Below are 20,418 nucleotides of genomic sequence, written 5' to 3'. Positions count from 1 at the left end.
AAGGGGACTCTCAAGCAAATGTACCCTATAACTAGCATGAATATGCAAAACCTAAAGTGAGAGGGAAGGGATTAGAGGGGCATGTTAAATGATAGAAACACTACGAAAAATGCGTGAAATGAAGTGAAACACGCAAATATGCACCTACAAAAAGGGGGAAGGCCTATTGGGTCTAGCGTTGGACTAGCCCATTCTATGAATTCCTACTAGCGTTGGACTAGTGGAAACGTACATTCATCCATCACATTCATTCATGGTTATGGAAAGCGAGTAGACATGCCAAACAATCATAAACACATAGCACATAACACTTAGCATGCTCGACTAGATGCAAGAACCTAATAAAGCAAGTAACACATAGCATATAGCAAGCAACCAAGCTAATGGACCTATTACATTTGCTAGCTAGGCACACGTCTTCAATTGGTCTTCATCAAGTGCTTTCCAAACCCTATCTATTACATTTAGGAGGAAGCCTACTACAATCTAAGAGGAGGGAAATGGAATAAAATAAATAAAATAACAACCTACCTATTACAACTTTGGCATTCATGTGCCTTTCGAATGATCAAATTGAATTAAAAATAAAGCCAATAAAACAAATGAATAAATAAATGAAATGAATAAAAAATACTCAAGAGGCATACAATCAAACATGCAAAGTCACATAGGGCACGTAGAGTCAAATAAAATAAGAAATAAGGGATTTGGGTGTACCTCCCTTGAATTGGGGCCCCAATGGAGTGAAACCACTTATTTACCCTCCAAAATAATAAATGAGTCAAGGCATCATTTTAATCAAGAAATAATCACAAAAGATAAAAACGAATTGTGAAATTGAATCAATTAAATCATATAAACAACCCACATTTAAGAAGTCAAAAGAAGAAAGGACTTGATTGTAAAAATTAACAAAGCTTTGGGGTCAAAATCAAAGAAAAACAAAGTTTAGGGGCCTATTTGCAATTAAATTAAGGACCGAATTGAAAGAGGTTGAAAAAATCCAGGGCCACAGCTTAGTCAGGGAGAAATTCAGGGACCGATTGGCAAAATCGTTTTGTTGGTTCCTTAATGGACCAAACCATTGGGCCATTTGTCCTTATTTGCTTAGGCCAAAACCTTCCAAGCCCAACTGAAAACCCAAGGTAAGAGAAGTAGGCCAATCTGCTATTTTGGCCCCAGAGATTAACCAACAAAACCGGTGGGCTTCTACCCCTGGCCCAAACCAAAACCCCAGAATCATGAACTAAGCCCACTTTCTTAAACTCAATCAACAAAAAACTCTTAGCCCACATCACTTGTTTTATTGAACTCAACATGATAAAATCAACAAAAATTATTAAACCTCAATTATAACCTACAAACAAGAATTAATCTATCCCAACAAATCACATAAAATATGCAAACAGAGGATTAAACTTAAAAGGGACAAAATTAGTTCAATTATTCCAAGTTTTGGGCCATAGCAGAATAAGGGGAAACTCGAAGGTTCAGACTCCACAAAATTAAGGATCTGATTGAAGGACTTATGGCAGCTTTGGAGATCAAATTATGAAACTCTAAAACTCTGGGGTTAAATTAAAAATTTTAGAAATTGTGCTTCATGCTTCGCAGAACGTTCTTCTTAATGCAAATGGGAGAATGAAATTTCTGCAACTTTTGATGCTACAAAGATCAAACAAATTTCCTCGGCAAAATCACCCCCACCATCGACCAACACACAAACAGCAGAAACGAAAAAAAACAATGGATTCTAAAAATTCAGTCTGATTTCTTTTCCTCTCCGCAACTAACAATTCCTGCGGATTCTGGCCAGCCTTAAACTGGCCAGATTTCCTCTTAACGTGTCCAGAGAAAGGACAAAATTTCCTCTTTTTGGTTCAAAATCTCCATTCAGGCTTTTCATCAAACACTACGTGGGCGTAAAGGATTTCAGTAATTTATTGCTCAAAAGGTGTAATTTAGCGCCCAGAATTATCAGAAATCAATGGGCTTCAGTCCAAGTGACACAGAAAAAACATGTATAACCCAAAACCATGAGCAACTAATAAGAAAATTGCAACTAACGGAAACTCGGCAGACATGCTCTGAAGGCTTGAACAGAACCAAAAGATTTTAAAAGGAAAAGAACAGCTTACCTGCTCCTGCTTGGGTGAAAATTTTGCAAGCGATGGTGATGGATTGGCGGTAGGGCGGTGGCAGCTTCCCATGAGCGGCGACGGTTCCAGCTTTCCGAATTCACCCTTCACTTTGCCGAAGCTTTCTTCATCTGTTCCCGTTTACAGCCGCGGCCTGTCCTCTGTCTTTTTCTTCCCGTAGCTCTCTCCTTATCTTTCTTTCCTCTGTTTTTCCGTTGCCGCCTGCTGAAGCTCCCCCTCTAATTTCCAGATTTCCCCCCCTTGTTCTGTTTTTGCCATGCGTTTTTCCCCCTTTCCAGACCAAGCCCCCTTTTCCTCTATTTTTTCCTCTAATCTTTCTACTGCTGAAGCTCTCTCGCTCGACTCCCCCAATTTCGCCCTCAATTCTTTCCTTTTTTTCTGTCCGTTGCCCCCCTCTCTCTGTTTTTTTTTCTTTTTCTTTTGTTTTCTTTTCCGAAGCTTTTCTCCTGTCGTTCCCTTCTTGTCGTAGCTAGTTTTTTTTCTTTTTTTGTCTTGCTCCGCCCCCAAAGCCGAAGCCTCTTCCCAATTTCTCAAGCTCTCAGACCAACCCCTCAGACGTCATCCCTCCGCCGCACTTTTCTTTCTTTTTTTTTTTTTTCCTAGCCTCCGATGATGCTCTCTTACTCCTCTAAATGTGTAACACCTAACCCCTTTGTTGTCCAACTAGAATGAGGACATTTGTCCCACATGCAAGATTCCACTTGTTATTTTTATTATTTTTCTTTTTTCCTTTTCTTTTGTTGATTTTTCCCTTTTGTTTTTCAAGAAATTCTATGATAAAAACTTAAAAATAAAAATAAAACTAGAAACTAAAAACTAAAAAAAACGAACATGATAAGTAAAAAACTAAAAAAATGAAATTCACCAAAAATTTGGTGTCTACAAACCCCATCTCAAGATATCGATATTCCATCAAGATATCGATATTTCTAAGTGATATCTTGGTGCAGTAATAAATACTGATAATAATAACATGTCGAAAAATAAATTTTCCTTTGGGCCAATTTATAAATCACATGTAAAATTCAAATAATTATCACGTATTTATTACCACAAGTGCATATGTAATTTCATTAAATATTGACTTTCCTTTGGGCCGATCAATATTCATAAAATTACTAGTACCCAACTATTTATATTTTAAAATAAATTAATTTCCATCATAGAGGTCACTTTGACGGCATATTATTTCAATTAATTTATTCCAAAATATATATATAATCATACCAATATTCAAATTTAAAATTATCCAAAATAACTAAAGTTTTAATCAAAGTTAACTTTGGTCAACTCTGATCAAAACATGGTCAAACACACCAAATTGGATCAATCCTTATTGGACCAAAGGTCCATATCCATAATTTGACCCAAAGATATCATGCAAGCCCAAAAAATTTCTAAAATCCATAAGTACTTTATAAAAAAAAAACTACATATTTAATGGGCCACACATATGGATTTTATGGGGCTTAAATATTTTATTTAACTTTATTAGGGTTCACTTAAATCAGATAAATCCTAATATTCTTAACATAAATATATTTTAAAAAAAATTGCATAACAATGAATTGGCTGACTAAAAATAATAAATCTGTGCAATAAACAATGAATCGGTCAAGTGAAAATTTCAAAGCCAACAACCAACCAATTAGCTATAAAGAATCTTTTGTCTAGAAGGTTTGACTATCGTGGGGCCTAACCGAAAGCTTAAAGATTCAATTCACGTCAATCAATGTTCTGAGCATAGAGACAGAGACGCAACATTGGAAGTCAGTGATTCATGTTGCTCACATATTCACGCAACATTGCAATTCTTTTACGGATTATAAAAGCCAAGTAAAAGCCAAAACGTGAAACTGAAACATAAAGCCAAATCATGAACAAGACTTGAGATAACCACTGTAACATCACTGACTTGAGATAAAACACATGCCAAGCATGCGGGTCCTACATATTAGAAGCTACAATGGAATCCCACGATTGATCACTTTATAGTCTTTATTGCAGAGAATTGGGATTGCAAACAACTTTATGAAAGTTGAAAAAAAAAACTAGAATTCTTCTGTGACTAGGCACCCGAAGGCATGAAAAACAATAACCTTAGAAATTAGCTACTTCTCAAGCAGTTTTATTTTTTAACGATTGCAGCAGATGTCACTTTATCCAAGAATCAAAGTCAAGAGACATATAAGTGAACAATCAGCCATTGTATCACATAAACAATTGCCGATTCTCCACAAATATCATACATAATTATCCTTAAAAAAAATTAAAATTACTAAATCCAAATTATTTCCTAATAATCAACCATATAGGCTCTGATACCACTTGTTAGAGCAGTAATTTATATTAGCCTTTGGTGAAAGCCATCACCTATTAAACCCAAAATCTATATGGTGATTATTAAGAAATAAATTAATAAGAAAAATTGTGGAAGCGTACCTGAATCCATATTGATAAACTTGATACTTGAATCCCTAGAGATTTGGGGTGGCCTTCCAAGTCGATAGGTATTTACCGATCCTTTGAGAGAGGTCTTTAGTTTCTGTTTGGTATCTTTCCTGACGATGGGATATCAGGGAAGAGCTGTTTTGTGGTATTAGGAAATACGACAACTAAAACGATACCTGTGACCTGGGGACCATAACCCTATTTATAGGTAAGATTCCTGTTACCTTTGGAGCCCTATTTCAGCCCATCATTGAAATAGGAGCCCATAAGTTTCTACACATTAAAAGGCCCACATCCTATTAGATACATTAAACCCAAACTATATTTGATCACTTTAATTGAGTTTAACCTTAATTGACAGTTTGCAATACATAATTATTCACATATAAGTCCAATGTTGGATTAAAGATCCAACAAGAATGTCTAAAAAGAAAGGAATACGACCTCAACAACAAAATTTTACCCATTAGGAACTTTAAAAGAAATGGAGATTCAATATGAATTAAAGTTATCTACTAATTATGTATAAACGCTTTATACAAACAGGTCTAAGTTGGAAATGTCAACAGTAAACAGAGAATATGCATTGTAAATCTAGACCTACTTGTGTAGAAATAATGTTGATAGAAAATCCATGCAATATTCAATAAGAAAAAAAAAACTCGTCAAAAAGTTTGACGACAAAATAGCACTAATATAAAGCAGACAAGGATCAATTCCATTGTGGCATTATTGTAAATCAAAAAATTCTCTCTATTTGAATGGGATCATTTGATTGATTTTATAACATTATTACAATTATTGATATTATTACCAGGATCAATTCCGCTGTGTTACGAGAGCTACTTCATGAGCATTTTCTAGCATTGCCATGTTCGTTTGCTTCATGGGAGGAGTTTCATTGTTTTTTGGCTGGTTGACCGAGGGTTATCTTGACGAGGCCGGTCAAGTGGACTTCTCCCTCAGGGGTACAAGTTGAATTCCAATGATTGCTCTAGAGGAAACCCAAGGAGAAGCGGAGGAGGAGGAATGGTGCGTTATTGCAACGGAAATTTCATGTTTGGATATTCTTGCTTCTTTGGCCCACTGACAAGCTTACACGCGGAGCCCAAAACAATGGTGTTTGGAATTCAGCAGTGCCTCTCTCGGGGCTTTTTGGATTTGCATATTGAGTGGAACTCTCTTGTTTTAGTTTAGATGATTCAGGGTGTATGCTCATGCCCGTGGTGGCTGCAGAGAGAGTTGCAGGAGCTTCTTCAATTTCGGAATCATTTCCGAGGCATCTTGCATTGTTTTATGGAAGTGAATAGACCGACTGATAGGTTGCCAAATCATGGCATTGATACGGAGAGGGATTGTTTGTTTCACAGTTTTGTGGAGTTGCCAAGTTTGGTTTGGGGGTGAAATTCGACTGGATCGGCTGGGATTTCCAAGTTTTAGGCAATGAGTTCATTTGGTTTTTTTGTTGTTCCGTTTAGTTGGACATGCATGTAACTGATGCTGGGTTAAATAAATTAGTCGGTGCCGGCACCCCCCCCCTAGAGTTTGAGGTTTGCCACAAAAAAAAAATCGATGTGAGTCATAAAAATTAACTTTGGATAAATGTAACAATTGCCCCCATATAAATAAATGAGTCAAATACCCAAAACCCCCATGTAATTTGTTGAATATTTAACCACGGAAGGATTTAGGGGAGGCAGGTAGGAGCAGCCACCCCTCCCATTGTTTTCTAAAATCTATATAGGTCCCCAAATTTGTACATTGACTATTAATTTTTAAAGCAAATTTTATCATTTTGCCCCCAACATGTTTATCGTTATCACTTTTAAATATCCTAATTTCTCTTTGTGAAAATATCAACTCTTAGTTTCCTTATTTAGCATATGATAAATGCAAAATTAATCTTTGCATATTGTTAGTATTTGATATAACTTTTAAATAGCAGCTAAGAAATCGTCTTTAATTTCTACTTATAATTACGTCCTCTAGTAATCCAACTCTTGGATTTCTTATATTACTATCGTTATCACTTTAATGTTCATGTATGATTAGTAGTTATTATATTTCTTATGATACTAAATTGACTTGAACTTAAAAATGATTTAGGAATGTTAGTCAAAATAAACAAGAAAAATATTTGACTTTTGTCTCTCTGATCAAGCAGCAATCTTCCAACTCCATTAAATCTATTTCAAACATTGAATATTCGCGAAACTCCACTTTTTGAAGGCAAGTTTTTTTTTCATTGTCAAATTTCTTCTGTTACATTTTACATCTTAGTTATTGATTATTAAAATTTTATTCCAAGTTTGAAACTTAAAATTTTGTAATAAACATTAATTTGTAAAATATTCGACTGTTCACCCTCCTAAACGAAATTCCTAGTTTCGTCACTGTGTTCAACTTACCTATTTATGATATAGAACTTCAATTTAATCCTCGTCGTGATTTGTAAAACTTTTGAAGTAGCGGTGGCTTTTCTAAATCAATAATCTTCAAAATATTGTTTCCCTAATAATAGCAAAATTTGTATTAGTATCTCACATCCCAGTTTTGACACTCTCTCAGCAGCTTGAAGGAGACATTTTAAAAGACATAAGAAATGAATTCTGTAATCTTCCCTTCACTATAACAAAAAGCTAGATAATTTAATTCCTAACTACTAAATAACAGCTTTGAATTGCAGAGTTAAAAGTTTTACCACTTTTGCCAATTTGAACAAACTCATTGTGAACCAACAAAGCCCAATTTCTCCAAATCAGGTGCTTTCTATTCTTGATGATGTGGACCAATGGTAGACGATGATTTGCGCGCGTTTTATGTGAGGACTCGCAAATTTCTTATATTTTTCTCAAAAATGCCTTTTTATTTAGAAATTATTCCTTTATTATAGCCCTACTACCCAATCATTCTCCAATAAGTGCAAATGAATCTAGAAAGTAGGGTTTCACTCTTCGTTTTCAAAATTGGAGCAAATTAGGGTTTTCTCGATTTTCGCCGGATGATTTTTCGGTACGGAGCAAGGATCAAATTTGGTGATTAAAAGTGGCTTTTAAGTGAGAAATAATATGTGATTAGGAGCAATGATATAAGGTTAGTGAATAAGAAGTAAAAACCCTAGTACGGGTGTTTTAAAGAAAAACGGTGTGAACCGACGTGTACCGCACACTACCGATTGAACACACCAGTGGACCACCACTTTCTTACCACATGAGCTCATTGATATTTGAGCAAAATATCCCTTCATTTCCAGCTGCCTTTGACCGAAATTTGTGGCCAAAAATGTAAGGGAGAGAGAGAAAAATTTGCATGGCTTTGGTGGCGCCAAGTGTCACCACCTCATGGCTCCTTAATTAATTTTTTTTTTCTTGCCTTTTTATCCTTCACTTCAGCCATCTTTCTTCTTCATTTTTTCTGGTCTTGGCCAAGCAAGAGAGAGAGAAAGAGAGAGCAAGAGAAAACAAATTCCTTCTTGATTTACACCAACCAAGTGCTAAAATCGAATTCTGAACCGATTGATTGTAAGTTTGGAAGCTTGGGAAGCTAAGGGAACCAAAAACTTCAAGAAATAGTGGAGGATCACTCTTGAAAGCCTTCTTTTTGAGGTATAAAATCTGATCTATGGCTTTGATCCTTTTATTCTTGTTTAAGATGTTAAATAGTCCATGTTTTGGGTTTGATTACCAGTGATGCAAGTTGTTGTGGTGATTTTTGGATGAAATATGTAAGTTAGAGTTTGATTAATTTCTGCCTAAACTTGTTGTATAGTTAGTATATGTTGTATATAAGGTTATATAGGGGGTTTTGGTAGCAAGTGTAGCAAGAAATTAAGAAAACTATCATTGAAACCAAAAGATTTCAGATTTCTGGAAATTTTCATCCTATTCTGCCCGTTTTTATTGCCCTATGTTAGAGGCCGAATTGGTTTTGGCTTAAAACATGAAAGTTGTAGGGAATGACATTTTAGAGGTACCTGCAAAATTTCAGCTCAATCGGAGCAACATAACCCATGAAAAGACCAAAATACCCTCACTGTTTTAGGAAATTTCTAGTGTTCCGTTTTCGTCAGTTCATCCAGTTTATCATGTTTGTTCACTAGGATCCATGCTGATTTAGCTTTTTCCCAAAACATGAAAGTTTTATTACTCTGTTTAAGCTTTCCAACGCCTACAAGAACACCCCAAATGGACCGTGGTAGCCGGAGATATGACCATTCCAGTGCAGTGCGGTTAGATAGCCGACTAGTTGGATTTTGGTTCTATAAATTGAGGATTTGACTAGGTTTCATTGGAAACTGGACTAAGTGATCTTCATGAACATTGTAGCCCTGTGTCTTATCTTCGAAACGGCATAAGTTACGCCTAAATCTGATAAGCGTAGCCTCGGATGTGTTATTTCCGCAACCACGCGTCAAATCTGTCTTTTGCTAGATTGTATTTCCGCACTTGTTATTACTTTGATTCTTGTTCTTATGATGTTATGAGCCTATGGAATGGCTATTGACTTGAATTTATGATATGTATGACTTTGGGATTGGCTGAGGAAAAATAATGAAGCCAAAATGGATGGAAAATTAGGTAAACACAAAGGGCGTGCTGCCCAAATTTTCGCTCGAGTGCTAGATTTCTATTTGGCCAATACCATGACCGGTTTTTCATTTTAAAACATGATTTTTCATCCTTGAGTTCAAACAACCCTCTTCTTACTTGAAAGTCATCTTTACACGTTTTACTCCTAATTAGTCGGGTTTCTTTGTTTCCCTTAAATGTTTTGCTCGATAAACTGTAATATGTTCTCTTGTTCAACCTTAGGTTTCATTGGTGACTAAGGGTAATATCCGGAAGGATATTTTGCACGTTATTTTGCATAACTAGGTGAGTGTTCCTTGTTTGTTATATTCTCCCTGACTTCATGACTTGTTGTTGTTGTTTGATAATGTGTTAAGTGCTTTCAAGGATTTCTAAAACGAGTTTTCTAGGCGAGCGTGTACTTTATCGCGCTCGACCTTAATGAAACATGAAATTTTCAATGATTTAATGATGGAAACATTAGTTGCGCATGATGTAAGCCTTTTGGCTGAATTGGGCCCTGCCCTTCGTTACCGATCGACTCGAGCCAGAAGCGGACTCGGTCGGGCGATATGGTGACCCTGGGTGAATTTGGTATACTCGAGTATTACCTTGTAGTCCGGCTACGTCCGGATGGGTGGAGTCCGGTCAACGTCCGGATGGGTGGAGTCCGGTCAATGTCCGGAAAGGGATGAATGAACGAACAAAGGCACGAGGGTTTTATTTCTCAAAAAGGAAATTTTCAAATAATTGGAGGAATAAAGGGAAAAGTCAGAGGAACGAACGAAAGAACGAATAGCTCCATGTGAGCCTGTATCCTTTTAATGAATGTAACTATTGCTTTCCATTGTAAATGTTTCTTGAATTATTAATACTCCATGTTTAATGTATTGAATTGATTGTTGATTATCTGTTCGGAACCTCACTGAGCTTTTAGCTCACCCCTTTAGTTTTGTTTTCCTTAATAGGGGACGGCGAGCAGGATGAGAGCATAGACTAGCCTAGTCTAGGTATTTTGTTTCTTTTGTAATGGTTCTCGCCCTAGTGCTTGGCACGGGCTGGTTGTATGGTGAAGTGAGAACCTTTGTACATTTGATGGCTGTACTTCCTTTTGAGATAGCAATATATATAAGTTCCGCTTTAAGTTTGGATTGCTGCCCTATTTATTCTTGTGATTTATTCTGGATTTGATTAAGGAACGATTGAGTTCCGGCGAGAGCCGGGTAGGCGGTCTGCTAAACCCTTTGGTTCGCCTTAGGGGAAGGTAGGGCCGTCACATTTTATCTGACGCCAAGAGGGATAATATGCAAGTCAAGTCATTATTTTTATGTCAAAAAGACCCAATTTATGTTTTTTTTTTCAACAAACGATACCATTATATAGATATGAACACTTGACCTTACAAGGATTAGTTACAAAAAGGGGATGCTACCCTCATAAAAAGACCCAATTTAACTGATAAAAATATTAGTCAACTGGCCATGAGATTACTGGCTGGCCTCTCAAAAACTCTTCCTTTTCCTTCCTCCTTATAAAGCTTAAAATCTCAGTTGCACAAAAAAAGTCATACTTTGTGTTAAAAAAAAATCTTTTACTAAATAAAGTTGCACCAAAGGTGTGTTGATCACGAACTTGGTCAGCTTTTGACAAATTTCGCTGGAATTTCAAATCTTACAAAACCTCATGGATTCTTTTGGAATTTAAACCTGGAATTTCGCTGGGGTAAGTTGAACATTCACTAAACCTCATGGATTCTTTTGGAATTTAACCCTTTATTTTACACGTAGGGGTCTAATTTGTCAAATCAAGTAATATCTTGTGTTCAATATTATTATTTTGAATTAACTTTTTATGCGCTAATAATTGAGCAATTAATTTTTATATATATTAGCAGTTATGAATGTACATAATTTGAATTTAGGTTATGTGTCATGATATAAACCTACATGAGAGGTTAGTGTATCTAAATGTTGATCATTAGAAAAGCCACAAACCTCATTACCATTAGAAAAGCCACAAACCTCATTACCATTAGAAAAGCCACAAACCTCATTACCTCTGCTAGGAATAAAATCCAGTCTATCATCAAAATACTGAATGTTAGCCGCCATAAACTAATAAAAAAAAAAGAAAAATAAAAATAAGATGAGTTCAAAAAAGAAACAAATTAATCAGGCACCAATCCCCGACAACGGCGCCAAAAATTGACAGGAGTAGAGTTTGTGCAATAATAAATATCTACTCAAATAAAATACAAATTTTGCATATAGCATGAGTAGGGTCAAATCCACAAGGACTGGAAAAAAATTCGTTCCTTCTAGAGTTTAGATTATGGGGGATTTTATGAAAATGAAAATAATTAAATAACTTAGATAAAATAAACAAATGAAAATTAAATGACAATTTATTAAAATGGAAGTAATAATAGACAAACTCTAGTCAAAAAATAACTTCAGAGATGGTTCACTCAACTGATCATGATGCAATAATAATTTCATTCACTCACTGATAAATAAGTTATAACTGCCAAATACGCAATGACAATCAACTTCTCCTTATTGTGTTAATGATCAAGGTACGATCGTTAACTACTACCCTAATTAAGAAATAACCCTAGGTACGACTGTACAGTTCAATTTCCTAATGGGCTTAAAAATTAGAGAACCTTGTTCTAACCAAATAATACATTATGAGAGTTATTTTAAATTAACCAATATGTTCTCTTGACACAAATCTAATCACGTCAGACACCACTAATTTAAAGTAATTAAATAATTATGGATTTAAACTGCTCTAACTAATTTTAAGTTATTAGATTAAATTAAACACTGGGACGCCCTTGATATTCAAATAAAATAATAACCATAAAAAATTAAATCAAAGGACATACGAACACCAATAAAATAAAGGAAATAAATATAATCAATTCATTCTCATAATTTTAGATGAACCAAATGCTCCATTGCTTCTTGACTAGAAATAAGTGTTTAGTTCATCGTCAAGGAAAAAGCCACGTGCGAAACATTGGAATTTATTGCTGTCGCCATTCTCCAATTGAGATGAATTCCAGAGAAAAAGAAAACAAATTCGGTTCTCTTGTTTCTTCCTAAGAAGAAACGATACCCCCTGCTGACTAGTCTCTCGTTCGGATAAAAGGAAGAATAAAGAAACGATAGTCCTCGCGTTGTTTCCTACTCCTACTCAACTACTTATCCAAGCAAAGAGTTCTAATCCTAATAAGCCAACAAGTCCTTTTTTCAAGGTATTAATAAAAAGATATACTAATATCTTAATAGGAGTAGAAGACTATCCATGCCGTTGAGAATCTGCCTTTGATGACTTCAATTCAAGATTGGAGACAATGTGCCAAATCTCGAACTTCCTGGACATGCAGAGTTCAGATTTCAATGCGCCACACTGAGTTGCACAGAAATTCAGTTAAAAATCACGTCTTTAATCCCTTTTCACTCCAAGTCCCTACAATTAACACTAATTACCAAAAATAAGTTTAATCTACAAATTAACGCAATATTTGGTAAAATAAAAGGGAGAAACAATCATAAAATTAATAACAAAAATATAACCTATCAATTTCCCCCACACCTAAATTATGTTTGTTCTCAAGCATATCAAAACTCAAAAACATAATCAAGATAGCAAATAACTCACAACCTATCATACTAGTATAAACATCCTACCCTTTCAACAACTTTATTAAAATTTGAATGCACCAAACTCAACAAGCCTTACAAAGGTCCGAACATGCGTACTCGCCACTAAATGGTGTATAGGGTATAACATAACTCTCAAATTGATACCATGGAATGACTTTACCATAAGTTTGCTAATATATCACATCTCCACTACCAATAGTGAATTCAATACAAGAATCAAAGGGATTTTTATAAGATTGTAATAGGGTTAGGGTAAAGGGCAAGATATAAAGGTAAATTGAGGCGTAAACATGTTAAGGGAATATCAAGAATTCATCACATGAAAATTTCCTCAAACTCAATCTTTCAAGACTTAGCATTCACTTTCCTCAACTTGACAAGTATAAACATTTTTCAGCAATTTGCTTCTACTACTTCAACACTTATGCTCTCTCTATTTTTTTTAAAAATTTTTTTGCTTCTTTTTTCTTTTTTGCTTTTCAATATTTTTACAAATTTTTTCTTGATTCCTCAGCATATTCAAACATTTGTGGAGCATCTCACTTACTCAATTGCCTTGCAGCAATACATCCAATTTTTCATGCAATTCAATTTAGGCATCTCTTTAACACAAGATTCGAAAAGAAAGTCAAACAAAAGGTCTTGGATAACAATTATGATTTTTGAACAAATAAAAGGGGTAAAAACTTAAATGGTAAACAAAGTAAAGGTTGGTCCTTTAAGAAAGCCAAAAGCGGTTAAATCCTAGGTGCCTTTGTCATTTTCATGCATCAAATTCAACCAAAATGCAGTCTTGACATGTATAATAGAGTGAGTTTTAGAATGACACAACCATATGAGACAACCACTCAACAAATGAAAAATAGAGCAAAACATAAATGAAATGTTCATTAATAGGGTTCAACAAACTCACAAAGTGGTTAAAATTTGTCAAATTCAACACATTCATCATTCAAATCCATTGCCAAAAAAGATAAAATGCTCAACTAGTATAAATTTGCTACTCATTCTTGCATCTTGATTGCATATATTCATTCTAGCCAACATAAACTGTTAGCAAAAAGAAAAGAAAAAAATGAACAATTAGTTCCTAGCTAGTAGTCCAAACCTCTCCCCCATACCTAAATCTTACATTGTTCTCAATGTAAGAAATAAATAACAAAATAGAAAAAAAAGGGAACAACGACACTTCCCTGAACGTAGAGAAGGCATCACATGGCTACAGTGAGGGAGGAAGAGGTGGATCAAAACCCACATGATGGAAATAGGCAGCCAAGTTCTGTGTCACGTGGTTGGGGAAGAAAAAGGAAAGAAAGAAAAGGAAATGGAGAAAGAAAGAGGGAAATAAAGGAAGAAAGAAAGAGAAAAAGAAAAGGGAAAAAAGTTTTCTTTTTTTTTTCAGATTTTTTTTACCCCACTCACTAGAACAAGATGCAAACACGCCATAAAGGGGGAGAATCTTCTGATCATGAAGTTGGGGTATTTCACACAAGCGCGACTTGAAGGCATGGTCACAACTTATCGATCAGTAATCTTTTGAAATTTTTGAACATGCCTTTAGAACTAATCAGCTAGTTAGGCACGGGCATGGCATGTATGGTCATAGTCTTCTGTCCACTAAAACACATCAAAACAAAAATTAAACACACAAAATACTAGAAACCTAAGATAAAAATATTAAAAATGAACTTAAAATTAAATTAGATTGCCTCCCAATAAGCGCTTTTCTTTAATGTCTTTGGTTAGACATTACCATGTCTGTTCAAGAATGATAAAATCTTGTAACTCATTTCAATATTTCATCTTCTATGTAATCCTAATAACCTTCGTAAGTAGAGTGATTTTTAAGCACACGAGTTACTTTCTTCCATGGTCTAGTAGATGGCGCCAAACAAGTAAGCAATGATGTTAATTCTTCACTCACTTCTCCATCACGTGTAATTATCAATTTAAAATATTTGGTCATCTCAACTCCTGACTTATTCCTGTCATGAAACTAAAAAACTTCTGGTATTACAAAGTCAGTTTCACTAATTGAAATTACAAAATAAGAGTTAAGAGAATATTGGCTAGGGAATGGAGGGGGTGTCACCACATTTGAAAATCGTTCACTGGATTCATTTACTAGAGTGATTTGAGGTTGCAGTCTCATTTCTTCCTCTTCAATTTCCTTTTCAACTGCATCTTCAGATCCTTCTTCTTGAGACTCTTATAGTTCCTTGAAATTTGTTGGGGTAATTGCACTCTCATCTTTTGTAAGATCGATAATGATCTGTGATGGCAATTTTTCATAAATTTTAGAAGCCAATTGCATCATTTTAGATGCCATCAGACACAATTGAATCGCCAAATTTCTAATTTCCTTCTCTGTCTCCTGTTAAAATCGATATATGTTAGTAAGTAGTAATTTCATTATTTTTTCAAGGGACATACCTGACTGATAGATTGCAGTTTTATCATTTATTTTATTATTAATTTCCTCTATTACCTGACCTGATATGGATTAATTGTTAGATTTTACTCACTTTTGAAAATTTGAGTTTATTACAGGGAGTAGAACGAAAATACCACAACAAGTGCCAATGTGACAGTTATCGGGAAAGGAGTTCAAGTAGCAGCCCTTATCCCAGGGGCATTTTTGGAAAAGGGGAACGTTTCCCTTTTTGGTACTTGCTGAAGAAGGAAGAGATGGAACAAGGGCGGACTCTCTTTTCTTTCTTCCTTTGGGCGCCATATAGTGAGGAGGCCGTGGTTAGATAGGGACTAATGTAGCAGAGGACAAACACAACTTTTAGATTAGCTTTCTTTGACTAGTCTTCTTCTCGGATGTCAGAAGCAATTGAAGAATTGAATCATTCCCTGTAGTTTTTCTCTTTGACTTTAGCCTTTTGTCCTTAGTAGTTTTCTTCTCGTATGTAGGGACAATTAGAAACAAGCAATCACGCTTTGTAGCTTTGCTTTTCTTTTCCTGATTGAAGCGGATTGAATTCTCCCCAATTTCCGAGACAATGGCCGCGACTATTGCTACAGCTTTGTATGGGTTTTTTTCATCAATAATGAACTAAATCCCTTTTTCTAGTCAAGAAACAACGGATGCTTTAGGTCGCCTAAAAAACTGTGAGATCGAATTAATTTCATCTATTCCTCTTGTTTATTGGTATTTGCATATTCCGTGACTATAATGCTTATGGTTGTTTAATTAATTGATTATCTTGGACTCTGATAGTGAATTAATTTAGTAACTTATTGTCAATCGGGGCATTAAATCCGGAATTGTTTAATTGCCTTGAAATGGTGACAACTGGCATGATTGGATTTGTGTCAGGGGAATACGCGGGCTAACTTGAAATAACCCTGATAGTGCATTATTTGGTTAGAATAGAACTCCTCTAATACATAAGGCAGTTAGAGAATTAAATCTTACGGGCGTACCTAGGATTATTTCTCAATTAGAACAGTGGTTAACAGGTGTACCTTAATCACCGACACAGCAAGAAGGGGCTGACTGTCATCGCTTGTTTGACAGTTATAACCTATTTATTAGTAAATAATTGGAATTGTCTTTGTATCGATGATCGATTAGGTGAACCATTGCTGAAGTTATTTCTTGGCTAGACCTTTAATTATTATTATTTTGATTTTAGTGAATTGTCATTTAATTTTTAGTTGGCTATTTTATTTTTAGTTGAATTGCTTTAATTGTCATCCTTTATACAAAAACATCCCCCGTGTTACTTTGAATTTCAAAAGAGACAAATATCCCCAATCCCTAAAGATACAAACCTACTTGTTCTGTTTATAAATCAATAATTATTTGTGAAAAAGTCATCCCATTCGGGTATATCGAATCAACCAAACTCTTCGGGAGTAGGGTGAATCAAGTAATCCATTGCACACCTAGAGTCACTGCTCCAGTACTTGGAATCGGGTTTTGATTACTAAAATTAGCAACTAGATTTATTTTATTATTACACAGGCATCGACAACTTGTCAATTTTTGGCGCTGTTGCCAGGGACTGGCGTTAGTATTTATTTCTTTTTAAAGTCATTTTTGTTTTAATTTTTTGGTATTCTTCTAGTGTATGGTTCGTTCTTCTCATACAGGTGAGTTAATTTTTTACCCTGAGGTAGAGAAGACCGCGCGGAGAACACAAAAAGAGACTAGACAGCTCAGAAAGGAGCAATCTAGTGCTGCATCTCATAGGCTTGATCCAGAAGTTGAAGCAACAAGTCCATTTGCTGATACTTCGAGTGACTCGGATATAGAAGAAGTGACTATAGCTAATGCACGATCACTAAGGAAGTTGGCGGCACCTGATTTAAATCAACAACCCTTATGCATTACTTTTCCTCATTTAAATGATAACATATCGTTTGAGTTAAAGTCTGGTCTAATTCATTTCTTACTATCTTTCCATGGTTTACCAGGTGAGGAGTCTTACAAGCACTTGCAAGAGTTTGATGTCGTTTGCAATAGCATGAAATCCCCGGGGATTATAGAAGAACAGATAAAAATGAGGACATTCTTCTTCTCCTTGAAGAACTCTACAAAAGACTGACTGTACTACCTACCACCACGTCGCATCACCATGTTGGACTAGCTGAAGAAAAAATTTTTAGACAAATATTTTCCTGTGTCTCGAGCTACAAGTCTAAGGAAGGAGATATGCGGCATTAAACAGCATTCAGGGGAATCGCTTTATGATTACTAGAAGTGATTCAAGAAGTTGTGCATCAAGTGCCCTCAACACCAAATAAGTGAGTAATTGCTCATACAATATTTTTACGAGGAGCTACTCTTCAGAGACAGGAATATAATTGATGCTACTAGTGGAGAGGCATTGGTGAACAAGACTCCTCGAGAAGCGTGGGAGCTAATTGAAGGAATGGCCGAGAATTCAGAGCAGTTTGGTACGAGGGAGGATGTCTTAACATGCAAAGTGAATGAGGTAGGGACATCTCCTATCTAGTAGCAGTTGACTGAGTTAACATCTTTTGTTAGGCAACTGGCTGTAGGAAATGCATTACAAGCCAAGGTATGTGGGATTTGCACTGCTGTGGGTCATTCTACAGAGATGTGCCCAATGATTCAAGAAGAAAGTGCGGAACAAGTGAATATGGCTGGCCATGCGCCTGCGCCAAGAAAGCAATATGACCCATATTCGAATACCTATAATCCTGGTTGGAAGGACTATCCTAACCTCGGCTATGGAGGAAATAGGCAGCCCAATTTTGCACCAATAGACGCAAGTGCATTGAAAGCCCCGAAGCAACCAAATACAACCAAAATACTCAACCAGAAAAGTAGTCAAGTAAATACAATGACAAAGAGTATAAGCAATTTTAAAGCACAAAAATAGAGTAACAATAAAGTAAAAGAAATTCAAACCAATCAAACTCCCAAGCTTCTTCCAAACTTGGAGTTGAATCCACCAAATAGTTTCTTCAAGTGATGGTAGTGCTAACCAACTTGTACAAGTGAAGACTCACTCCTTCCTCACCCCAAACATACTTTGGTTGAGCAAAGGAATTTTACTACTCTCCAAGTAAACCCTCAACTAGCTACAATTGAAAGTTTACCCTTTCAATTAAGAACTACTTTATACAAGTGAGGCAACCTTTATCAAGGTTTTACCACTCCAAGTGATAGGTTCACCTTCACCAAGGTTTTATTCCTCCTAGAGAGTAACCTTCACTTGAGCAACCTCACAACCCAACTTTCCCAACCCCTTATACAACCAACAAAGAATCTTTCTACTCAAAGATCTCACTTGTAAGCTTGTATTTAGTATTGGCCAAAAGTCCGTGTCTTCTTGTGCTTTGGGGTATTTATAGAAGGTGAGAAATGGCTCCAAAAGGCTCTCCAACGGTCAAATATTAAATGCTGTCGAAACTAGCCGTTGGCCTGTCGGACGTCCGAACCATTTGCTATGCGTCCGAACCATGCGTCCGAACCACCTATCGGACGTCCGAACCATTTGTTCTGCGTCCGAACCCTGCGTCCGAACCACCTATCGGACGTCCGAACCCTACGTCCGAACCCTGCGTCCGATAGAAATCAGAATGTTCAACGTTCATTCTTTTTGTGTCGGACGGCCGAAGCAATGAATGAGCGTCCGATCCAAGCGTCCAAAGAGTATCGTCGTCAGTTGGACGACCGATCCTCTATCGAGCGTCCGATCCTCTACGTCCGAACCTTCATATTTCTTAACTTCTCTTTGATTCAAATCTTTTCGATTCTCTTTTGAATCAAAGACCTGTTCTAACAAATTTCTCACATAAAAACATTAGTCCAAATTTACATTTTGGTTTGTTAATCATCAAAACCAAGGACTGATCAACTAAGGTCAACATGCATCAATAGCAGTATCAGCCTCGCCCGCCACCACCCCCTTCAAACTCAAGTCCGTCCATGGTGAAAATGATGAAGCAATTAATTGCTAATCAACAAAAGGCAGATTCTGACCTACAAAGTATGAGGAATCAACTGGGACAGATGCAAGCAATGCAAAGTCAAATGAGTCAAATGGCGATAGCAATTAACTGCCTAGAATTCCAAATCCAGGGCAAATTGCCATCTCAACCTGAATTGAACCCTAAAAACGTAAGTGCGATGACCTTAAGGAGCGGGAAGAAAAAATCCATCTGCCCTCTATGAAAAAATCTGAGACCCTGTGATCCGAAACATTGGCTAACCGCACTGACAAAGGCTCTGACTCTAACCAGTTATCAAACCAGAAATTCGAACTCCCCGAATGAACCACAAAGGTGATGTGTTGCTCAGCCAATTCCCGCACCTAAAGCATCTTATGCCACGTGGTTGAAGCCCCCACTGACGTACCCACCATACTCGGATGAGCATTGGAAGCGTACTTAGCCATCATAAAATTAGCCCAGAGAGATGAGTTTTGAATCCACCACCACATCTTCACTGAGAAAGCTTTCACCATATATAGCATGCAGCGGAAGCCTACCCCACCCTCCTCATTAGCAGCGCAAAGCTCCTTCCAAGAAATCCAATGGCGCTTGGGATCACCCCCAACAGTGCCCCAAAGAAAAATAGCAAAAAGCCTCTCCACTATATTTTCACAAATTAAACAAGTAAAATGAATGAGAGGACCATAAAACCTTGCTTAAGTAAATCAAAACTCTAACCTTATTTTTTTTTCCTTTTGATAGATTCTTATTTTCAAGAAATTTCTTTTTTTGGCTTTTTTCTTTTACAAAATTGGAAAAAAAATTATATACATACCCTACATTTGGCAAACTTTTAAGAGTGGAGTTGAACTTCTCAGAAGCAATTGAATGAGCTAGAGGCTAGTGGCTATTTAGAACAAGGCAAGGACAATTCTTAGGGAAATTGTTTCAAATTTTTAATAGCCAGAATTGCTAAATATCCAAAGTTTAAGTAGCTTACAATTGTGATAAGGCCATATGAATATGAAACCATTCACATGTATCGTTCATCAGAATAGTATTTGGATTTTTGCATCCCTCTTAAGAAATTGTTGAAATTGTCTCAAACTTTTAATTACTATATATGGGCTAAAATTCAAATTTGTAATC

At 36.1% G+C, this 20,418-nt stretch overlaps 1 non-coding gene across 1 annotated transcript; it reads right to left on the bottom strand.

Annotated features, from left to right (window-relative positions):
- Positions 1-17,501: 17,501 nt before the first annotated feature.
- On the bottom strand, positions 17,502-17,608 carry LOC113707521 (small nucleolar RNA R71). The gene has a single exon (XR_003452249.1). It is a non-coding gene; the product is annotated as a small nucleolar RNA R71 (small nucleolar RNA).
- Between the last annotated feature and the right edge of the window lie 2,810 nt (positions 17,609-20,418).

This window comes from Coffea arabica, chromosome 8c (genome assembly GCF_036785885.1).
Source record: "Coffea arabica cultivar ET-39 chromosome 8c, Coffea Arabica ET-39 HiFi, whole genome shotgun sequence".
Lineage (NCBI taxonomy): Eukaryota > Viridiplantae > Streptophyta > Magnoliopsida > Gentianales > Rubiaceae > Coffea > Coffea arabica.
Note: the sequence above shows the minus strand (reverse complement) of the source record. Positions and strands in the feature narration are given on the sequence as shown.